Below are 19,661 nucleotides of genomic sequence, written 5' to 3'. Positions count from 1 at the left end.
CTGAACTTAGTCCATCAGACGAAGGAGGCACTCTGTTAATTAGACCAGTGTGGGCTCTACATTACATGTAAAGATAAAAACAGTTTAACACTGTGTAGGGGAATTGGAGGACTCCAGGTGAGAGCTATCTGAAAAGGCTTTTTGTAAATGGAGAAATGAGAGAAAGGGTGGTAACTGAAGGGAATATTGGCATCAGGAGATAGCCTTAGTCATTAAGGAAACAGGCTAAGATACAGTCACGGGGAGGAAGCCGTGCTAGTCTATATACTATCAAAACAAACAGCAGTCAAGTAGCACTTTAAAGACTAGCAAAATAATTTATTAGGTGAGCTTTCGTGGGACTGACCCACTTCTTCAGACCATAGCCATACCAGAACAGACTCAATATTTAAGGCACAGAGAACCAAAAACAACAAGCAAGGAGGACAAATCAGAAAAAGATAATCAAGGTGAGCAAATCAGAGAGTGGAGGGGTGGTGGAGGGAGGTTAAGAATTAGATTAAGCTAAGTATGCAGATGAGCCCCTATGTGACTCGGAAAATTCCCATCCCGGTTCAAACCACGTGTTAATGTGCCAAATTTGAATATAAAAGACAGCTCAGTTGTTTCCCTTTGAACAGCAGTGCAAAACATTTTTTTCAGTAACACGCATACTCTTAAGTCATTAACAGAATGGTCCACTCCATTAAAATGTTGACTAACTGGTTTTTGGATCTGGAGCGTACTTCTAACTCCCTTAGACAAAGGGTTAATGGGCACCAAACAGACATCAAAACACTAAACTAGACTAGAGTCCCAAATAAGTAAAAAAGTAATTGTTTTTATTCATTTTATCATAAATAATTTATACTTGACTATGGCAGTATAATGAATAGTTTAATCAGAATTTCTATGTGGAGCTTGTTACAGCCTAGACTTATATTGTCTATCTTTCATTCCTGTATTTAAAGTGTATATTAGTACTTCCCATCCAAAAAGTGTTATATTTTCAATAAAGCACACATTAAATGGATTAAAAACTGGTGAATTTCCAGCTCTCAAAAAATGGCTGTCAATGGTAAACCATCACTGAATATTCGGAGGTTTACAGTGGGGGTTGGCAGACATCAGTACAGATTGAATATTTCTTATTTGGAATCCTCAGGACCTAACCAATGCTAGATGAGAAAATTTGCTGGACCATGGGAGGTCAATATTATCTAGGACAGGGGACAGCAACCTTTCCAAGGTGACGTACCAAAATTTGACTTTTTGATCTCTATGTATGGTCCTAGTTAGTGCCAGTGATACTTTTTTTAAAGTCACTAATAGTCATACTTACAACAGCTTCATTAACAAATAAATTAAGATGCAGAGCTTTACTATTTAGGTGGTGCCTGGTAGCATTAGGTGGTCTTTTGTTAATCTACAGGCAGCATGGTTTTGAGCAAGCTCCCAGCTGCATTGGGGAGGAGGGCCAGGGCTGAGCTCCTGCCTTGAATGCCGATGAAAATTGGCTCGCTTGCTCCTTTTGACACCCTTGCTGGGGGTTGCTGACCACTGGATTAGCACATTACCAACACTTTCACTGCTTACTGAGCTTTCAGAAAACATTTAGGGATAAAGTACATTGGCCATGTGACAGGGGACAACTTAAAGTTGTCAATGTGTTGTGCCTCTCTCAAATCGGAGACGTCTGTACCTTTACAAGCCTGTCAGCTGGCATGAGTCACTTGTCCCTCCCACTGAAAATCTAGACCCTTTCGGCTAGATGTTGGTGTGTGCTCTGCTCGCCATCCATGGTTTGGTAAACCCCCCATAAGTACAGGCTTTCCCCGTTTGTCACCTGACGACATGTTGGGATAGACGGCTAGAGCGTGCTAGGTATTTCCCTTTAATTCCTCTCATGACATTGATTAAGCCATTGTTAATAAAGCTTTCATTACGCTCACTGCTTGTCTTGTCTCCGTCCATCACTCATCCAGTGAACCCCTTTTACTCCCAGGACATTTTTGGCATCACGAACATGATGAGTGGTATGGATCGGATCCTGGCAGGCAGTGATCCTGTGTTAAAGGTCTTAATTGACAACTTTAAGTTGTCCCCTGTCACATGGCCACTTTTCTCCGTTGCTGACGGAGTAGCCTCGACTGCGGCACTTGTGGGAGTTATCCAAGCTGCCCAGAAGGACCTCAACCTTAAGGGAAAAAAACCCTGTCTATATCTCATGGGCACCTGTCATCTTTTCCTTTGGAAGCAGCTGGCAGAGAAGAAGATCGAAATTGCACAGCTTCGCCAATGTCTGTCAGATACAGAGCAAGCTACCGTCTTGGCCATAGCTTGCGCTCAGTCCTTGCAACAAAATGTCAAGACTTTAGCACAGAGGACTATCCCCAAGGTGAGTGGTCAAGCTCAGTCCGAGCTGGCCACCCGCCTGGAAGCAGCCGGCTGGGGGGTGTCCAGCACAAAGATCCATTGAGTGCTTTATGCAGATCCAGACGACTGGGATGGGGATATCTGGAATGACCCTGATGACCCTTGACCCTGATGAACCAGACCACTGGGGGTCCAGGGGCCATGGGTGGGATCCTGATCCGGACTGCTCTTACCCACCCTGTGGAAAGGGCCCCCGGAAACCGGGACACCACAGATCCGGCCAACCATAAAAATGGAGCAGAGCCCACAAGGGGGAAATCTCTGAATTGGCTCTCGTTCCTTTTCCTCGTTTGAAATGGCACAGCTCAGTGATTGCTTCTGAAAGTCCCCGCAGAATGATTATCTCTCCTGGCTTGCCCACTTAGCCAACAGCGGTGCTCAGTCAGTTATCCTCAGCCCCCCTGAGGCCCACTCCCTCAATTTGGGGCCCAGCATCAGGCTTGAGGCCCCCAAGCAGGGGCACAGCTTTATGACTGCTGCCCTTGCTTATGTCTGCGAGCATATTGCCAGAGAGGACAGGGACAAACTCACCCAAAACTGGGACAGTCCCAAAACCCTTGAAAGGGCTATGGGTCGTCTCGTAATGAATCACGCCCTGGACCATCAGGCCGCAGACCTGTGGAGACAAAGCCCCTTAGAGGAGGTTTGGTGACCCCGGGTCAAGGGTGCTCTGGGGTTCACCAAGTCACATTTTATGGCCATGGGTAATACCCTCACTGGGGACCCAGCTGGCCCCACCTGCCTACCCTGTTATAGCAGATTTTAGCAGCCCTGAACCTCCTGCTCCCCAAGGGGTCACAGCCCAACTGCCCAGCACAGGTCCGTGCAGGCAAGGCCACCCCAGCCAGCTCACAGGAAATCAATGGGGGAGGGGGCCAAGGGCATCACTCTCCCAGTCCAAAGCACATGGAGGCATGGAAGGCATGTTTAGCCCCGGGTATTCCCAAGGAGGTGTTGCGCAGACTACCCACCTCCATTCTGCTCTCTATAGCCAATAACCCACACCTGGTTGTATGCCACCCAGCAGGGGGCACCGGACCAAGTGCCCCAACCCTGCCAGAGCCTCAGTCCGGTAGTGTCCCCTACCCCTAGCCAGAGTTGGAAGTGGACAAAAAGCTTAAATAGGGTGGCCAGGCGGGGCCTGCTGGACCCAGACAGGTGGCTCTCCAGGCCTGACTCAATGGAACCCCTGATCTGGAGGTGCGGGTCACCATTAATGACCAGCTAACCCTTTCCTGTTTGATTGATACAGGGGCACAAATCTCCATGCTCAACCGCGCCCTGTGGACAGGCCCACTTCCCCAGGCGTGTATTTCGTTAGTCGCAGTCACTGGACAACCGGCTCGCCTGCTGGTAGTCCACGTTAAATGTCAGCTCCCTAATGGGCAAGAAGTCCGTGGCCTAATAGCTCTCAGCACTTCCAACATCCTGGGCATTAATTTGCTTTGAGGACAGAATTTCTGGGGCTAGGATGGGAGGTGGTGGAGCCTGGGAGTTAACTCTCCCCCACCTGCACGCATACGGGCCTTGGCCACGGCGCCCCGCTTGCCCCGATGTCGCAAATAGTCTCCTGTTGGCAGTATATGGTCCACCCCCAGGCCCGACAGGCCCATGGAACTCTTGGCTGTATGTCTGGCCCTCTAAAGTCAGGCATTGGTGGCTTACACCGACTCATGGGCCGTCTACGCAGGTTGCACAAGTTGGCTCCTCACGTGGCAGGCTTGAAGCTTTACCACCAGGCTTGCAACTTTACCACCAGGCTTGCCCCCTGTGGAAGGATATTTGGAATTATATCCAGACTACCCCCTGGCAGATTGACCATATGGATGCCCATAGCCGGCATACCGCTCCAGAAGCCCAGTGGAATCACTGGGCAGACCAAGTGGCTGCAGTGCACCTTGCTTCCCCTTTTACAGAGGCTCACACAGAGACCTTAGGTCACTGGCTCCATGAACATGAAGGGCACCCAGCTGCACAGCCACTCATAATTCATTTGCCTGGGGAAATAGCGCAGGACATAGTCCGAAGTTGCCCAATCTGTGCCCATGTGAGGCAAAGGTGGGATCGGCAGTTGCAGGGCCACCCACAGCCCCTCCATGGCATACCTGGCAAATCGATTATGTTGGGCCCTTGAACCCCATGCCCTGGTGAAACAGCTACATCCTAGTCATATCTAACATCTGTACCACTCTCACCCTCACCGCTGCCCAACCTCAGACAACGGGGGCAACAGTTGTGTCTGCTCTTGAGCCCTGGTTTGCCATCTTTTCCCTTCCCAGCCGCGTCGAGTCAGACAAAGACTCACACTCTCAAAATTGGGAGGTGGCCCAGTGGGCTGAGGAGCATGCCATTCAGTGGATCTTCCACCATTCCTATAACCCTTGAGCCAACGGCCGGGTGGAATGGGTCAATGGCATGCTCGAACTAAAGTTGCGGCACTTGGGAGCCACAGCCTCGGCTGGCCCCTGGGATGTGATGTTACCCTGCACCCTGCATCTCATAAATTATAGGCAAGGGCTGCACAGCAGTTCCATCGAGCAAACCTTTTGGCCACCAACTGCAACACCACACCCAGGCCCTAATGCCCAACCCTTACTGCCACCAATGTTGCAGGTGGGCACCTTGGCACGGGCGTGACTGCCCCCCACAGGCAAGATAGTCCCCATTACCATCGTAGGCCAAGTTGCCCCCAACGTTTATGAAACTATCTCCCCTCACTCTCCTGTTTTGTTAACTATTCCAGCCGCTTGGCTAGTCACCTAGAAGGCACTGTGTTTTTTCTGCAGGTCTACCCAGCCTCGTCGCCGACGATGGGTTGGTTATACCTATTACTCCCAGGAAACGGATGTGTCTTCCCAGTGTCCTCCGCACACCAAGGTGTGGCATCAACCGGCCACCTGGCAGGAAGTGGAATCATGGCTGTGGACATGTCGTCACCTCATCGTCAACTGGCAGGAGGCACCCGTGGTTGTTGCTGTAGAACTGGGTGGTTGTGGGGCTTCATTCCCTATCGCCGCTGTGCTCAATATAATCCTATAGGCCCCAGCTGTACGCAGAAAGGAGACTGTTCCCAGTGTATTATGTTGCCTACCCAAGATAAGGAAATGATGCCCAAGTCTCCTACGCCTCCTTCTGTCACGTCCTTAGGCAGTTTTTCCACTTCGTTGCCTGTTAATTTTACTTCCCCAATGTCCCCTGTTGTTTCTAACCCTCTTTCCTTTTGTGCCTGACTGGCGAATGCTTTTCCCTCTAATTCCCATGCCTCCCCCAAAGCCTCAGGCTCTTTTACGTGGGTCACCATTGGGTCTGCCAATATGTCAATAGTACAAGCCCTGTTACAACAGTCCAGTGGCATCATGTTCACTCTAAAAGTGCACTGCTGGTCCCCTGGTGCTTCTTCCCATACCATTAATAACCAGGCCCTCTTTCACCTCATGTTTTGGGCTCACGCCACAGTCTCATCGACATTCTTTAGTTGCCTGGCACCTGTACGAATCTGCTGTTCTTTTAATGTGTCTCAAGTAGAGTCAGACTTTTACCCAACCCACGGCCAGGGTCACGCCCACTCTGAGGTCCTTGCCTCGACCCACTGTACCCATCTGCAGTTAACAGTACTCCTGAATGTCATGGTCCCCTCACCCGGACCCCTAGCTCTGTGGTGGGAGGAGCATACTGCCTCATGACCTGTTATTTACAATGCCACAAGTTTTAGTGCTGTGGTCTATCTTCTCCCACAGGATTGGCTCTCGTCCACCACTATGCCTAACTGTAGCAAGGGCTCTACAGTGGCCGAACAGCTCCTGCAATGGCAATGGCTGTCTTTGTTTAACCACTCTTCCCGCCACAAACACGACCTGCGGAACGCAGCAAATACTGGATTGTGCCTATGGACCTGGAACCAGGTCATGGGTAACCGGCAGTGGGGAGACCAAATTGTGCAGGCTATGGGTTGCGTCATGCAGGGCACCCTAACTTCATTCCACAACCTCCTTATTTCCAACAAGTTATTGTACGGGGTGGTGCTGGACACCAAAGCAGTTATTCTTTCGCTGTTTAATTTTTCTCTAGAGGCATTTTCTGAAGCCTCCTGGAACACAGCATGTGGACATGTGCAACTCAGCTTTAACCTCCACTTTTCTCACCTTATTCAGGACCTTCGACAGCAGTCTTGGCCCTCAGCATGGAACAGACCCTCCAGGCCCCGCCGCTTGTGGCCATATGTGGACTATGTGGCCATGTGGGAAACTGAATGGGCCAGGTGCCACACTTCCCTCTGTTCTTTCTGGGTCTCGGGAGTCCAAAGTGGGCAGTGGGGGACCATCACCCAACTAACTCCTGGGCTCACCCCGGTGTGCTTCCTGGGATGGACGTCTACTAACATGGACATCTATCACTTCTGCGCACCCCACACTATGCTGGATGCCCATAGGGTCACTGCTTGGATCAGTTTTGGGTCTTACATGGCACTTATTATTTAGCCTGGGCACCCTCTCTGCCTGCTCTAAAATGTGTAAACCCCCTTTTATCAGGTGATTGTATGTCTACTGAAAATCAAACTTGCTGTATTGGCCCCATATCATGGGCTTCATTTAACTGTACCAATTGTTGTATCATTGGGCAGCCCAGAATTGCTGCCCAGGTTACTGCTGGTTTAAATGTTTTCTCTCTATATTGGCCCCCAACAGTAAATCTTACTTTAACAGTTGGACTCTTTCTCCCTGACTCATGGATCCCCGTTGTCCCCCAAATTACCTTCCCAGACCAACAAATGGTTTTTAGTTTACTTAGCCCCTTAACCGCTGATGCCCTGTAGGCTGTATCCCTCATTGCTATGACCCAATCGCATAGCAAGCAGATTCAACACCACCTGACCATCTCCAACCTCTGCAGTTGGTATAATGCTGTGTGCTTTGTCTCCCAGCACCCCTCTTCCCCCTGGATTTGGCCGTGGTTACTCATGCTAATCATCCTAGTATGCTCGGTGACCAGTGGCCTAGTGATATGCTGTTGCTTGTGCCAAAAACACCATCAGGTAGGACAGCTCAGCCCTTTGCTTGAACTGCGGCCTCTAACAGGTGCCACCTTTGGCAACATTGCATCAATGGGTTTGTCCACATAAGCAAAGGGGTGGAAAATGTGGGCACAGCTGTTTGTGGCATGATCACAACAGCGTTGCAAGCTGTGGCCTGCATGTTCCCAATCAGAACCTGGCATGCCAAAGTGCATTGACAAACCCCCCCTGAGGAGATCAGGGCTCAGACACATATGAGGAAGTGCGGCCAGCTAAGGGCTTAATCACATACGCGGAAGCGAGACCCCCACCTCACCAAGCATTAAAAGCTCCTAAAAAGGAAAAACTCCTAAAAAGGGCAAAAGGGCAAAAGGGCACAATGCACTGACATTGGCCCTAGGGTGCTTCTGTGTTCAAACCCTGATAAAAAGTTGTTGGAATAAAGTCTGGATACTGTATGTGAAGCAACAAGGGAGTATTACATCCAGCTGGTGGAGTGATTCTGAACTTAGCTGAGTTTCAGAATGTGCTGCTGGACACTGAGTTATGAGTGGTTATACACACAATGCTGACATTGCCAGGGTTGCTAGCAGCAGGGATAGAACTTGTAAGCATAGGGTCTAAAGCCCTGCACTCCTCCACATGAGCTAAAGGCCAGCTGGCTCTCAGCTGTTGCTGTAGAGCAGGGAATTCACACACCCCAGATGAGGTCTCAGTACTTCTGGGTACTACATATAGAAAGGTGACAGTTAGAGGAAAGAATAGAAGCAGAAAATAAGGAAATTAGCATAATCAATGAACAATCCAGATGAATTAATGAACAATCTGGGAGTTACAAAGAGTTTCTGTGTGCAGTTTACAGAACATTTTATCTATAAACAAGAAGTCCTTTGAAGAGTGCAGTCCTCAACACCGATGTATAAAGTGGTAATATCTCCTCTGTAATACACTGATGTGTAAAGCAGTGATGTCTTGTCTGGCATCCTGATGTAATCTTCGCATGGACATGATCATTCGTGTTATCTCTACAGAATCAAAGGAAGTGGGCAATGCAGAATCAAAGTAGAAGTTAATGAAAGAATCATGTCAGTCGCCTTTTAACTATAGTCCAGGTACCCTCTCCACCGGGTCCCTTCCTGGAATGTGGCTGCCTAGGGACTTATTTACATCAACTGGGATGCACTCCCCAGATGGCTGGGGTGGGGGGGCTTACCAGGCTCCATTTTGGAACAGTGGTTCTTAGCAAATATCATTGCCTACTTCAGAATTTTATCCTATAAAGTTAAACTCCCTCCTCTCAAATCGGAGACATCTGTATCTTGTCAAACTCGTCAGCTGGCCCGAGTCTCTTGTCCCTCCCACCAAAAATCTGGACCCTTTCGGCTAGATGTTGGTGTGGGGTCTGCTCGCCGTCTGTGCTTTGGTAACTGCCCTGTAATTACAGGCTTTCCCCTATCCATCACCTGACATCGCATTGGGGTAGAGGGCAAGAGCGCACTAGGTATTTCTCCTTTAAATCCCCTCATAACAATGATTAAGCCATTGTTAATAAAGCTTTTTTTATGCTCACTGCTTGTCTCATCTCCATCCACCACTTGTCCAGTGAACCCCTTTTACTCCCGGGACACTGGCCAGGGACAGGACACCAGCCCTGCACAGGAGGGGTGGGTGTGGCAGTGGAGCACCTTACAGGCTAACAATACTATATATCAGTTGGTGAACTTTTGTGGGACAGACAGCAGTTTTATGCATATTTACAGTCTGTGTGTGTGTGTGTGTGTACATACAGACACACAACTAAAGCAGGTCTGACTTCTTGGGGTAACAAACACAGCAGGATCCCACTTGGGTCTCTCTCTCTCTCTCTCACACACACACACACAATCTGACTTGGGTCGGGTGACCATATCTCCCTGTCCCAAATAGGGAACAGGGAGATAGGGGGGCAAGGCGCAGCTCCTCCGGGCTCCACCAAGCCCAGGCAGCCGGGAAGGAGGCGGCAGCTGCCAGCCCTCCCCGGCGAAGCGGCAGCCGCCCAGGCTCCCGCGCCTTTCCCGAAGTTGCACAGCTGCTGGCGGAAAGGTCGGCGGGGTTGGGCTCCAATACGGGACAATTGGCCCCTTTAAAAAAAATAATTCGGGAGGCCTTTTTGGCTTCCCAAGTACGGGACTGCCCCGCTGGTAGGGGACGGATGGTGACTCTAGACTTGGGAAAACCCCCCAGTGGTTCAAGTCCCGCCCTGGCCCGTTTCGTTACACCGAGGGCACCAGGCAGCCCGGACCCAGCACCACTCGGGCTGCGCGGCTCTCCCGGGACAGCTCAGCCAGGCGCAGCCGGACCCGCGCCAGTGGAGCCGCCCCAGCGAGCGGGGCTAGACGACCGGCGTGCGGCGGTTCTGGGGTCCGCCAGGTCTAGGCCTGGCCACCCGGAGAGCCGGGCTCCCGCAGCAGCGCCCACCGCCTGGGCTCTCCACCTCACTAAGGCGCCGACACGCACCCTCTATCCCCGGACACCGCACGTCAGGCCCGCAAACTGTCCGGGCGGTGGTTGGGCCGCAACAGTCCTCCAATGGCATCGCCTGCCGCGCCGCGTCCTCGCCTCCAGCTCGCGCTGGTTGGGGGAGACGGGGAAGGGGCGTGGCCGGAAGGGGCGGGACAGTCTCCCAGGTGACAAGGGGCCGAGGTGCCGGGCGCTGGGGCTATGGCGGCGGCGCAGGAGCGCGCGCCTAGCTTTGAATGAGGGTCGCTCGGCCAGGGAAGCGGCTCCGGGTGAGGCAGCGCGCGGGCCCTTCGGCTCGAGCCGCCCGGCGCCCCTCCCGGGGCAGGTGAGTTAGCGCTGCGCGCGCAGCTCTCGCTTCGCCGCTCGCTGGTTGCCGCGCGCTCTGCTTCCGGGTCCGGCGGCCTGGCCGCGAGGGTCTCGTGTCCCGGTCAGCTCGTGGGCCTGTCCCCGCCGTCCGGGCCCTGCGCCCTTAGCGGCCGCGCTGAGGTGGCCAGTGGCACTTCGATGCAGCGGTGACGGTGCCTTGTGCCAGCCTGGGGGTGGCGGGGCTGGGAGCCTCCGTCCTGCCGGCTGCCCGGCACCGCCCGGGGACTAGTGGGTGTGCTAGAGCCCTGGCCCAGAGCAGGGCTCCACCTGGAGCCTGGTGCGGAGAGATCCGGGGGAGCACGTGGCCTCGAGGTGTTTAGTTGGTGACGCCGTTTGTTGCTATCTGTGCATGTTGGGCTCTGTTGTCTTCTCCACATGTTGTCATGGGCTGCAGAACAACTGCGGGTTGTAAATTGTAGTGAGGAGGCTTTACATTTCCGTTAAACAAATAGGCAGAACCACCCAGTAGCGTTTGTTTCAGGCTCTTATTTTAGGAATATAGTTGTTCCCTGTGCGTTCAGTTCCTGGTTCACAGGTATCCCGCACACCTGTGTCAGCTGGAAAGCTTCATACCTCTTTCACTTTTAAGAAGGGTTCAGTTCTGGAATGTCTGGATGTGGGTCAGAGAGTTTAAATGGTACAGCCTGGCTTCTGGTCACGAGTTTGATGCTGTAATTTTGTAGAACTGTGGAAATGTGGTTCTGGAAGAAGAGGCCATTTACTCTAAGCCAAGGCATAAGCAAAGGTAGACCATTAATATGGTTGTCCAAGCACTACACAGAAACCTTTGATGGGGAGAATTCCACAACCTCCCATGGAAGCTTGTTCTAATGTTTAACTATATAGTGAGCTCTTCCATATCCAACAGCCCCAGGACTGGGAGGCTGCTGGATATTCAGATATTCTTGATAATAGATGTATAACTAGCAATGCATAATACTAAAGAAAAACAAGATACTAAGAAAAAAAACAAATGTATACAGAGCACTTTATTTACCAACAGCAGTAGTATTGTACACTGTAAACTTACTATATTTGCTGTATTTACTTGTATTTACTTTCACTATACTGTACTTATGGAAAAACATAACTAAAATTTACTTATGGTTAACATGCCGGTTTCAGGTAATAGAATGCTGGATATGAAAGTTTACTGTGTTTACAATGAGGATGATTTTTTTTCAAATAGTTAACCCAAATTTACATCGCTGTAGAATAAGCTAATTCAGTGGAATGGTAGAACACTAGAACTGGAAGGGTCATTGAGTCCTGGTTCCTGCCCTCTTGGCAGGACCAAACACCATTTAGATGATCCCTGATACGTGTCTAACCTGTTCTTAAATATCTCCAAAGATGGAACAACAAGAAGTCTTGTGGCATCTTACAGAAGTTAGTCTATAAGGTGCCACAAGACTTCTTGTTCTCGAAGCTACAGACTAGTACGGCTACCTCTCTGATACTTGTCTCCAATGATGGAGATTCCACAACCTCCCTAGGTAACTTATTCCAGTGTTTAACTGCCCTGACAGTTAAGAAGTTTTTCCCAATGTCTAATCCAAGGTTTTCCAATCTGCTGCTGGTGATAGCTAGTCAGGGCTCTGAGCCCCACTTGGCTTTCAGCCACTGGCTTCTCACAGCTGAGGCTCCTATCTCCCTGCCCTGAAACAAGCTGTCCATGTGGCTCAGAGTAACCCAGTGAGCTGGAGAGAACCAGACACAGTCCTCTGCTCCCAGTGAGCGTAAGCAGGGTATTGTTGATGTATTTTCCATTTTTCTAACAAGTAACTACCATATATATGTATAATATCTGAGGGGATGCAATTTTGTTCTTGTCTCAGGTGCACAATTAGCTAGAATATTTAATAAAATATCGCTTAATTGCACCGTTGGGCACTGTGTAAATAACAACTGATATGTGTGATGCCATAAGTCTGGCACAGAGTAATCATGTGTGCATGAGCGTTAGGAAAGCAGCAATCTGGTGTTTGCTTGGCGCAATCTTACTGTGTGCATGTGGTTTTGTTATTAATACTGCGAAGGATTGTAAATTTCATTTTGCCCTTTATTTGAAAAAACGACTTCAACAAAAGAAGTGTGGTGATGAATACATCAAATATGGATTTACTTGGATAACGATAGCAGGAGTGGAAAGGCTGCAATGTGTCATATGTATGGAAGTTCTTTCCAATGAATTGCTGAAACCAACTATATTGCAATCTCACTTAAATACTACACACCATCAATTTAAGAGCAGGGATGTGAAGTGTGGTGGTTTTTTAAAAAGCAGGTGTCAAGAAATACTGGCTTCATGTTGGTGGGTCTTATCAGCAACAAAACTTAGCTTTTACAGTTTTCAGTGCTACAATATGAGGTTTCTATGGCAGCTAAGAGTGCACACCATAGCTGAGGATCTGATATTTCCCTGTACCAAGGAGATTGCCTGTCTGCCTGCCTTGTGGTAGGTGCAGATGCTTTGAAAAAGGTGTAGCCTTTATCCATGTTCAGTAATACAATTATGTGTACAATAACTGACATGTCTAACGATATCAAATCTCAAGTCATCAAAGAAATTAAAAATTCTCCTGTAGGATTATTTAGTATACAGCTCAGTGAGACAACTGTGTGTAATCTTGCACAACTGATGGTGCATGTATGGTATAATAAATGAATACGTAAAAGAAAAATTTTTGTTCTGCAAACTGCTGGAAACTACAAACCCTGCACATGAAGTATTCAATATCTTGAATATTTTGTTTGAGGAACATTCCATGGAATGGAAAAAAACTTGTGTGGCGTTTGCACAGATGGGCGGGGTGGGGGGGTCCTGCTACGCTTCGTCACAAGTCTGGATTCCAAACCCTGGTTAAAAACATTTCTCCAAAAGTAATCAGAACTCACTCTTTCATCCATCAGCATGTACTAGCAACTAAAACTTTACCCATTTCCTTGAACCAGGTACTTAATGGCATTATTAAAGCTGTAAATTTTATTAAGTCCAGTGCACTCAGAACTCGCATATTTCAAAATCTTGGTTCGAAACTAGGTTTTTCTCATGAAATATTATTGTTTCACAGTGAAGTAAGGTGGCTGTCCAAAGGCAAAGTTCTAAATCAAGTATTTGAGTTACGAAATGAACTTAAGACATTCATGTCACAAAACAAAAGGGAGTTTGAATATTTGTTTACAGAAAACAAGTTTGCTATAAAATAGCATATTAGCAGACATCTTTGGACTACTAAATTATTTAAGCATGTCACTTCAGGGAACAAATTCTACAATTATTGGAGAAAATAAAATCCTTCAGAATGAAACTCTGATTATGGATTTCAAAAATTGATATAAACAAAATGTTTCCAACCCTTGCAACCTTTCTTGAAGAAAGTACAAAAGACATTAATATTAAACAACAATTTGCATTTGTTGAATCAGGAGCATTTGAGGCATTTAAGTCATGAGCTACTCCAATATTTTCTAGAAACAGATGAAAAGCTATTTACTCTTGGAACAAATCCTTTCTGTGGATGTTTGTGATGTACCTGAAGTCACCCAGGAGCAATTTATCGATACGATCAACAGCAATGAGATAAAAGCAGCGTGTTCAGCCATGCTGAATAATCAGCTTTGGATCACACACAGAGTAGGCTACCTACTTCTGTCAGAAGTTGTTCTGAGAATTTTGCTTCCATTTCCAACTACGTTCTTATGTGAGTCAGACTTCCCACATCTGGTTACAATTAAAAACAAATATAAATTAAACCTGGAAGATGATCTTTGTGCACTCACTACAACAATTCCACGGATATAACAATTAGCAAAGCAAAAGCAAGCTCAACCATTCCATTAATTTAAGTTCAGGTTCAACTTCTTTCTTGTAAAATACTAACTTTTACTTACTTTTTTTTTTTGAATGTGTTTTTTTTCTTATATTTTTATACCACCTGTAAATAAATAGTTACATTTAATTTCAGCCCATGAGTGTGACTCCCCTACCCACTGAATGTGGGGTTTGAGCCAGCGGGAGTAGTTTGCGGAAATGATGAGCGAAAGACTCTGAACTATAGTAGAAGGAGTACTTTATTTTATTAGTTATTTCATAGAAAAAGGGAAATACATTATTATGTTTAATGTGTTAAATATGAGGGGGTGCCATTTTATATTCTTTGCTAGTTAGAGCACTGGCACCCCCTCCCCCTGCCCCACTTTTTGAATTGCCCTGGGTCACCAAGTGTTCCTGAATGTCAAAATGGGTCCCTGTCTGGGAAAGGTTGGGAACCGCTGGTCTAATCTAAACCTCCCTAGCTGTAGTTTAAGCCCATTGCTCCTTGTCTTATCCTCAAAGGTCAAGGAGAATTTTTCTCCCTGCTCCTTGTAACTCTCTTTGAGGTACTTGAAAACCGCTATCATGTCCTCTCTAAATCTTCTCTTTTGTAAACTAAAAAAGCCCAGTTCTTTCAGTCTTCCCTCAAAGCTTGCATTCTCTACACCTTTAATCATTCTTGTTACTCTTCTCTGGACCTTTTTCCAATTTCTACACATCTTAAAATGTGGTGCCCAGAGCTGGACATGGTACTCCAATTGAGGCCTAATGAGCATTGAGAGTGGAAAAATGACTTCTGGTGTCTTGCTCATAGCACTCTGGTTAATACATCCTAGAATCATGTTTTGTTTTTTTTTTTGGCAACATCATCACACTCTTGACTCATATTTAAACAAAAAGCAGTCCAGTAGCACTTTAAAGACTAGCAAAATAGTTTATTAGGTGAGCTTTCGTGGGACAGACCCACTTCTTCAGACCAATGAAAGCTCACCTAATAAACTATTTTGCTAGTCTTTAAAGTGCTACTGGACTGCTTTTTGTTTTGATAGTGTATAGACTAGCACGGCTTACTCTGTTACTATTTGACTCATGTTTAGCTTGTTGTCCGCTATGACCCCAAGTCGTGTTCCACAGTACCTCTTCCTCGACAGTCCCTTCCCGTTCTATATGAATGAAGCTGTTTCTTGTTTCTTCCTAGGTGGAATACTTTGCATTTGTCCTTATTAAACTTCATCCTGTTTACCTCAGACCATTTCTCCAGTTTGTCAAGATCATTTTGAATTATGAGCCTATCCTTCAAAGCAGTTGCAACTGCTCCCAGCTTGATATCAGCTGCAAACTTAATAAGCATACTCTTTGCCAATATCTAAATTGTTGATGAAGATATTGAATAGAACTGGTCCCAAAACAAATCCCTGCAGAATCCCCTTGCTATGCCCTTCCAGCGTGACTGCAAGCCATTAATTAACTACTCTGAGAGTGGTTATCCAGCCAGTTATGAACCCACCTTAAAGTCTAGGTATACCGCATCCACTGCCTCTCCCTTATCCGCAAGATTTGTTATCCTGTCAAAAAAAGCTACCAGATTGGTCTGGCATAATTTGTTCTTTACAAATCCATGCTGGCTTTTACCTATCACCTTATATTCATTCAGATGTTTGCAGATGATTTCCTTAATTATTTGCTCCATTATCTTTCCTGGCACAGAAGTTAAACTGACTGGTCTGTAGTTCCCTGGTGGGTTTTTGTTCCCTTTTCCAGTCTTCTCGAATCTCTCCCGACTCCCAGGACTTTTCAGAGATGATAGCTGACAGCTCAGAAACCTCTTTTTATCAACTCCTTAAGTATTCTAGAATGCATTTTTATGAGGGCCTAGTGCTTGGAGATATGTAATTTTTCTAAGTAGTTTTTAACTTGTTCTTTATGTATTTTATCCTCTAAACCTACTCCCTTCCCACTAGCATGCATAATATTAGGCATTTCTGCATCATCCTCCTTGGTAAAGACCAATACAAAGAAGTCATTAAGCACCTCTGCAATTTCCAAGTTTTCTGATTATTGTTTCTCTCCCCTCACTGAGTAGTGGGCCTACCCTGTCCTTGGTCTTCCTTTTGCTTTTAATATAATTATACAATGACTTCTTGTTACTCGTTATGTCTGTAGCTAATTTGAGCTCAATCTGTGCATTGACGTTTCTAATCTTGCCCCTGCATACGTGCATTGTTTATGTACATCTTTTGCAATTTCTCCTACTTTCCCCTTGTTAAATGACTGACTTCTTTTTGATTTTGAGATCATGAAAGATCTCCTGGCTAAGCCAAGGCAGTCTTTTACCTTACTTTCTATCTTTCCTATACAGCAGCATAGTTTGCTTTTGGGCCCTTAGTGTCCCTTTGAAAAACTGCCAGTTGTCCTTAGTTGTTTTTGCTCTTTATCTTGCCTCCCATGAGACCTTACCTGTCATCTGAGTTTGCCAACATTTGCTTTCCTGAAATTCATTGTCTCTATTTTGCTGTTCTCCCTTTCACTATTGCTTGAAATCATGAACTCTGTGGTTTCATGGTCACTTCCCCCAAGCTACCTTCTGCTTTCAAGATCTCAGCGAGTTCCTCCCTATTTGTTAAAATCAGACCTAGAACTACTCCACCCCCAGTAGCTTTTTTCACCTTCTGAAATAAAACATTACATAAGAACGGCCATACTGGGTCAGACCAAAGGTCCATCTAGCCCAGTATCCTGTCTGCTGACAGTAGCCAATGCCAGGTGCCCCGGAGGAGGTGAACCGAAGACAATGATCAAGTGATTTTTGTCTCCTGCCATCCATCTCCGGCCTTCGACAAAAGGCTAGTCACCATACTTTACCCTTTGCTAATAGCCATCTATGGACCTAACCTCCATTGTCATCCATGTGGTCCAAAAACTTCCTGGATATTCTGTGCCTCACTGTGTTAGTTTCCTAACATGTGTCTGGATAGTTGAAGTCCCCCATCACCACCAAATCATATGTTTTGGATGATTTTGTTAATTGTTTAGAGAGTCTCATCCACCTCTTCTACCTGGCTAGGTGGTCTGTAGTAGACCCCTATCATGACATCACTCTTGGGGGGGTGTGTGTGTGTGTGTGTGTGTGTGTGTGTGTGTGTGTGTTTTTTTTAAACCCCGTTTAACTTGTCTGTCTCCTGCATCTATCTCCACCTCAGTCCAGGTGTGCACATTGCTTGATATATAAGGCAACACCTCTTCCCTTTTACCATGTCTGTCTTTCCTGAGTAAGTTGTACCCTTCTGTACCAATATTCCAATTGTGTATTATCCCACCAAGTTTCTGTGATACCAGTTATAGTTGTTTTGTTTATTAGGATATCACGTTCTTCGTGCTTATTACCCATGCTTCTTGCATTTGTGTATATAGGCATCTAAGATACAGATTTGCTTTTGACCCCCAGTTCTGCCTAGTGCCTCTTTTTTTTTTTTTTTTTCTTTCTCTCTGCTATTACAGCACATTATCCCTTCATTTCCAACTGAACTTCCAGGTTTTTTCACTTACCTGTGGGCTTTGATCACCTGTCTCCAATAGATATTTAAGGATCATCAGACTTGTGGTTGTTTGTCCTTGTGTATTTTTCCACAGGGCCCCCCCCCCCATAACTGAATGCCCTCTCCCAGACCCATGCACCCCCAGCTCACTCCACTCTAATTGAATATGCCAGCGACTCACTGGAGTGGGGGCTGCAGGAGCTGTGCTGGGGCAAGAGCCTCAAGGGCCACTGCCATGTGCTTCTCCCACCAACTGGTGGGGCTCATTCACGGAGCAGCTGGAGGGCATGCCACACGTGTGGCTCTGAGGAGATGCATTTGAGGGCTCCAAGAGCCACGTGTAGTTCCAGAGCCTTGTTCGCGACACCATGGTTTCGTGTTCGCCACGTGATAAGTGGCCAACATATTGGACACTGTGGAGCTAATTACTTGTGTCTTACCTTCAGGAGACACGGCGAACAATTGATAATTACACGCTTTGTGAGAGGCCTTATTGTATTTGAACACTTACCATTCCACCCCGTCTTTTATTTTCACAAGACTCTTTCAAGTAACTTTGCCTCATATAAGGTTTTTCTGAAGCTTATTGCTTATGCTTCTGTCCTCAGGACTTTCTTTAGAGTGTCCAAAACTTAGTCTGATGCCCAATACTGGATACAGTCCTCCATCCTGAGACCTCACCAACACTGAGCAGTGTTAAATAATTTCTTCCCATGTCTTACATCCTTAACTATTTATACCTCTGGAATATAGACCTTTATAGTGTCTTCATCATGTTGTTGACATTTGTTTAATTTGTCATCTATTATCAGCTTTTGTTTTAGGCTGAGTAGTAGGGATGCAATAGTTGTGTAATTCTGTACTCTAACTGAAAAGTATTTGCCTTTCCCTTAGTGGTACAGGTTACTTGCAGCCACCCACCCTAAGTAAATGAGGAACTCTATCGCTGCTTGCATCGGGATCATGCCGTTTCTCCAGCTGCTGTTCTGCATTTAAATTGTGGAGCTGGCAGACAGTGTGGCTCAGCGTTATGACTCTCCTCTCATCCCTACTGCTCTGTATTTAAAATTTTAACACTGAGTGGCAGGACAGAAGCTGAGCCAGCCTGTGTGCCAGCTCAGCCTTTTAAATGGAGAACAGCTGTTTGTGGGAGGGGTGGGTAGTTAACTGAGTAGCCAACTGAAAGTAGACCAGTTTCTTGGTTACCAGATGACCTCACTTTTTAACATTCCTACTAAATAGTGGGACTACTATCATTCTTCTCTCACAGCACTTTTTGTTGCCTTCTATGTCCTTGACTAGATGTAACTCATTTTATACCTTTTAGTCTTTCTGATTTTGTGCTTACATTCTTGTACTGTTTAGTTGTTGTCACTAGCAATTTGTCCACGGTTTCCATTTTCTAAGGGCTCCATTTCGATTTTTCCAGTTATTAAAGAGCTTCAAGTGAAGACATTATTAGTCTTGTACTGTTCTTCCTTTGTACTGGGAAAGCATGCTTTTATGCCTTTAATGTTTCTCTGAGAGTCTCCTAACTCTCATGAACTCCTTTGCCCCAATGGGACCTCACATACCAGGTGTTAAAATTTGATTTTTGTTTTTTTAAATCCATTGCTGCTCTGTCCTTCCTTTCTTTACACTCATGAAGTCTATAATGTCTTTATCATTAATCCAAGCTTGCTTCCTTGGTTTTCCAGGATTGTCTAAAATGGTGTCCCCCTAGATATTCACTTCCCTTTCTCAAACAAAAAATTGCACCCGGTATATGCCAAGAACATACTGAAGCTTTTGTGCTTTGCCCTGTTTTTTTCCAACAGATGAAGACAGGTCTTGTGTTTTTAAGAAATTACTCATCCTGATTTGGCATTCTATGGTACACACCTACCATGACCTGGCTTCACCTGGAGACTTTCAGCTGGTCTACCTCTCACCTTGTGGGCCTCAGAATAAGGCTGTCTACTTGGCGAGAGCTAACTTGGGATACTGCAGTATCCCAAAATATTTGCCTGCATCTATG

At 46.6% G+C, this 19,661-nt stretch overlaps 1 protein-coding gene across 2 annotated transcripts in view; it reads left to right on the top strand.

Annotated features, from left to right (window-relative positions):
• Positions 1-10,084: 10,084 nt before the first annotated feature.
• EBAG9 (estrogen receptor binding site associated antigen 9) overlaps positions 10,085-19,661 on the top strand; it is a 45,386-nt gene continuing 35,809 nt past the window's right edge. The window contains exon 1 of one of the 2 annotated variants that reach the window (XM_074985649.1): positions 10,085-10,250. The gene's annotated coding sequence lies outside the window, so the exon portion shown is untranslated. Of the gene's footprint in view, positions 10,251-10,338; positions 10,604-19,661 lie in introns of those variants that run through there. The other variant, XM_074985650.1, reaches the window with a different exon arrangement.

This window comes from Carettochelys insculpta, chromosome 2 (genome assembly GCF_033958435.1).
Source record: "Carettochelys insculpta isolate YL-2023 chromosome 2, ASM3395843v1, whole genome shotgun sequence".
In the NCBI taxonomy this organism is placed as follows: Eukaryota; Metazoa; Chordata; order Testudines; family Carettochelyidae; genus Carettochelys; species Carettochelys insculpta.
Note: the sequence above shows the minus strand (reverse complement) of the source record. Positions and strands in the feature narration are given on the sequence as shown.